The 4597-nt window shown below is 38.2% G+C and overlaps 1 pseudogene; it reads right to left on the reverse strand.

Moving 5' to 3' along the window:
* Positions 1 to 488: 488 nt before the first annotated feature.
* Positions 489 to 4359, reverse strand: LOC130830881 (60S ribosomal protein L36a-like; annotated as a pseudogene).
* Positions 4360 to 4597: the final 238 nt, after the last annotated feature.

Genomic DNA, 4597 nt, shown 5'->3' on the forward strand with positions numbered 1-4597 from the left:
TCCTTCTTGAGCCTCACTTCTTTCTTTATGAATTAATTTCCTTCTTCCTTTAGTGTAAGTTTTTTTACACTATCTGAACTTTTTGGTTCCTAGATTTGGATAATGAGTTTGGATACTGAGATCAAAAAGTACACCATGTTATGCAAATCCATTTCATTCCTGAGTTTCAGATAGCAAATAGCACACAGAAGGATCTATGTAGTTTAGCAGTTTTTTCCAGTAAGTGTTTGTTAATAAATTTAGTCTTTGCCTTTCTGAAAATGACTTTTGTTTCCCCATTCCTGAATGATAGCTTGACTGGTATAGAATTGTAGATTCATTCCTATTTTCTCTCAGTGCTTCAAAGATGTTATTCAAATGTTGTTGATTAGAAGTCTGCTATCTGTCTTTATCACTCTACTTTGGTGGTATGACAATTTTTCTGTTGTTTTTTTTTTTTTAACTTAACCTCAAGATTTTATTATCATCATAACAGCAAAAGATGAAGCTTAGAACAGGATTACTTGGCCCTTCCTCTTCTTAAATCCTCCCGGTTCAAAATGTTTGCATCTCTTAATAGGCAGAATTCTTAGATCTGCAGCCTCAACAATATCTTGTTTGTAGCTTTAGCTTTTTCCCAGAAAATCAGCTTAGCCTGCCCAGCATTGCCACTCTGCTTCCTGTCATAAGGCCACTTTCCCTGGACACACGGATAATCCTTGCCCTTCTTGTACTGTGCCACTTTGTGGGGTTGGAGCTTGCCACACCTCTTACCGAAAGTCCTGCAGGTTTTACAAATGTTCACGGTGTTTGTAGGGGTGCTATTGGCACAAAAAGCTCTGGTTATTTCAAGATGTTCTCTCTGTCTTTGTTCTTCTATACTTCAGTGCATCTCAGTGTGCATCTATTTTTATTTATGCCATTCATGATTGTTGTAATCATAAAGCCAGTCAAAGATTGGCTTGATTCTGCCAAAATCTTGTGGCCCAAAGACATAGGAAAAAAATAGAGTTCAGCCAGACAGTAACGAGATGAGTGAACAAAGTCAGCTGCAACCTGGCTGGAGGCTGAAGAATTCAAATGATCAAATCAAGTCATCAAAACGGAAAGAGGTTACAAAGAGTATTGTGTGGTTGTGTAATTGAAACAGGAGGTATCAACCCCACCCAAAGGGTATGGACTTGGGGTCTCCTATAATTTCGAGATTGCTAAAACTGGACTCAGTATGTCAATCCATGATGCAGGAAGGACCACACTGGACATAGGCAGCTGCGGGTCTGGCATCCTTGTACCAAATGTGTGTGTTCAGTAAGCAACTCTAGCTTGCCTCAGGTGACAATCATATTGTCATCATGATTATTGGCTCAGGAATTTAAAGTCACAGTAAACCTTAGTGCGTTGTATCTGTTAACCCCAGAAATATGAAATTACAAAGTATGTCGAAGCCATGGCATTAATCATTTTGTGTTACAATCAAGATAATCACTGTGTTTGGCATTTAAAATACTTGTAAAATATAATTGAATTTGGCATATTAAAATGTATGACAAATTGGCCCATGACTCAAATTTAATGCTTGATTCAAAGTTGAATGGTGTAAGTGACTTAGTTTATAAACAGTGGTAGTGTGGTTAAAAGAACTTGCATTAGAGAGTTGTTTAATAATGTGGGAAGGATTAGCTTATTGGGCCATAAGTTTGTTGTTTAGACATTCCAGCGTCTTAAAGAAAATTGAATACATTAATGTACAAATATTATTGGAAGCATTTAAAGGTAATTAGTCTGTCCTATTCAAGTTTACTTAACATTACTCAAAATCAAATTCCCTTAAGTAATCAGTCCAATTTATATTAAAGTTTCCCTGAAAATTGTTTCTATTTTATATAAAATTTACTGAATTTAAAATAATAAAACTTATAAGATGAATTTAGGAATTTAAGAAAAACTAGGCTTTTTAATTTATAATTTCAATAAGTAAAGTTTTAAAAATCAAATCCAAATAAATGAAAATAACCTTCTCTGTGTACAAAAGCTGCCCCTGGACATCAAAAATATCACATGGAAACTATCCCTAAGGATTCATGCTTTTTATCAATGTAACCTCTTATTCTCTAACCTCACCTTCTGAAATTCCTATTGGGTATAGATTGGACCTTTTTACTCTTTCCTGCCTCTTTTTTGTCTCTTTATCCAGAATACAGCACAGAGGTATAACTTATCTCTTCCAATCTGCAAATTCGTCTTTATCTGATGCAATATTCTGTCTATCCATTGCAGAGATTTTCTTAATTTCAGTGACTATCTAATTTCACATCAGAAACTAACCTTGTTCCCCCTCAGAGTCAAACTGCCTCTCTATTCTCAGAGGTCTTCCAACTGCCAGTAGCTCACACTAGTATGCAGGTACTCTGCTGCCTCTGCTGAGCTCACCAGGCTGGCTGGAGGCCTGCGATTGCATTGCTTCACATTCCACATGCCAGCGCGTCTGCACCAAGTTGCTCCTCTTCTTCTGGACAGAGGATCTGGTTTCCTGAGTGGCATCAAAGGATGGACAATGCCACACTTATGGGTTAGCTCTCCATGGAGTGGAATTTGAACAACAAGAAATGAGAAACAGGAGGGAGCTGAACAGATAAATTATCCTTCCAATCAGAAGCAGTGTTCTTTTTAAAAACTTTCCAGAGAAGTCCTGGGTGCTAGGCAAAATGCCTGCTAAGTGGCCAACTGTCTCTTCATGGTTTATCAAACAGTGGCCAGCACTGTAATGCATCATACCCCTTGCTTCACATCTTTCCTTGCCCTACTTCCCCTCTTCTTCCTTGCCTTCATCTTGACAGGCTTCATCTTCTGAATAAAATCAGCATCCTAATCCTTGCCTCAGGCACTGCTTTCTAGAGAACCCCAGATAAGAGAGTCTTTAAAATTTTTGTTTGATTCTTTTTGAATCTCAATCTTCCATCATGTTTTTTAAAATTCTATTATTTAATGTGATGCCGGTATCAGCCAGAAATTATAAAATATTTAAAGTAACTATCTTAAATTGTTGGGAATCTAATCCTGCTTCTCATATTGCTAACGCTCACTCATGACGGATTATTTCCTTGTTTGTTCTATAGTTTTGGATTGTGAGTTCATCTTCAGCAGGGCTATATTGAAGAGAATCCTGGGAATCCTTAGCTGAGGGTTTGTCCTTTCAGAGAGGACTTGTATTCACTTTGTCAGAGATATTATCAACTTGGGAGTTCTCAGCTACAGAGTAGTATAAATGCCAAACTCTGCCTTCAGTGAGGGCAGGTGTCTTGAGGGATCTTTTCCCTTTATCCAGATACAAGTGAAGATGGACATGCTTCCTGATATCTCTCTCTGCTGATGGTTTGGCTTTTACTCCCCACCTTTTTTCTAAAGCTCTTTGAAAATTCTCAGCTTTATGTTCAAAGGCTTCATTAAATTCCCTGGGGACTGCTGCAGTGTGAACTCAAGACTACTGCTCTGGTTTTTAGGTCCCTCTCAATTTTTCCCCTAGGATTTATATTTTTTATAAACACAGCTATGCAGGTAGAAGACTATTTTTATATTTCATTATACTTTTATGGTATTTAATAATGGAAGGTTTTGGGGGTTATCTAATCTGCTATCTATAATATTAGAAATGTAAGATCTGGTCTGTCTTTAATAACTGAAATGGATTGAATTATTACTATCTGTCAAGCACTATTGTAAGCACAGTAAATGAATTAACTCATTTATCTTCTCAACAACTCAGTGAGAGGTAGGAACTAGTATTATCCCCACTGTGTTAGTCCAGGTCCTCCAAGAAGCAGATGCCAAGACCAGAATAAATGTGCCAAGATTTTATTAAGGAAAATGCCTGTGGAAAAGGAAATGAAGGGGATCTGGTAATGGCTGGGAGAGTCACTAGACCACAGCCCAGGTCTAACCCTGAGTGGAGAAGAAAGAGAAGGAAGGTTGGTAGAACTGTCTTAGACTGCAGAGCAGTCTTAGTGAAGCTCATCAGAGCTCAGGGAGGGGGTTGTCTTCAAGCCAAAGTTAGCTGATGGAGTCTAGTGTATTCCAGAAATGGGTCTGCCTTGGTATCCCTGCCGTATTCCATCACTGGCAGGGAGAAGCCCATAGGAGAAATTGCTCTGTCACAAATGTCACAGTGGGTTCCAAAGTGCAGAAGCCGGGGCCCTCAGCCAATATGCTCCTTGAACTAGAAGGTCTGCCAAGTGCATCCTCATGGCCACCTCACCCACTTTATGGACGAGGAAACAAACACAGAGGCTAGGTAACTCACTCAAGGACACAGTGCTGGTACATGTAGAAGCAGACTTCAGACTTAGGTAGTTTAGCTCCAGGACACAACTTCTTAACAACCATGCTATGATTTAAAAAAAGATAATATGATTTTATTTGCATTAGCTCTTTGTGTAGAAAGAATATTGTTAAACAATTGCACATATGGTTTACATGTTTTTTTTCAGAGTTAAAAAAGTCTATTTTTAATCAGATTCTACAAGAAGCTCTATAAGATGGGTAAGAGAAAGACCTTCAAAGTTTGGGACCTTCAAGGGCAGTCACCTGTGAATTTGACAGTGACCTTTAAAATGTGACTGTT

Source organism: Hippopotamus amphibius, chromosome 11 (genome assembly GCF_030028045.1).
Source record: "Hippopotamus amphibius kiboko isolate mHipAmp2 chromosome 11, mHipAmp2.hap2, whole genome shotgun sequence".
NCBI lineage: Eukaryota > Metazoa > Chordata > Mammalia > Artiodactyla > Hippopotamidae > Hippopotamus > Hippopotamus amphibius.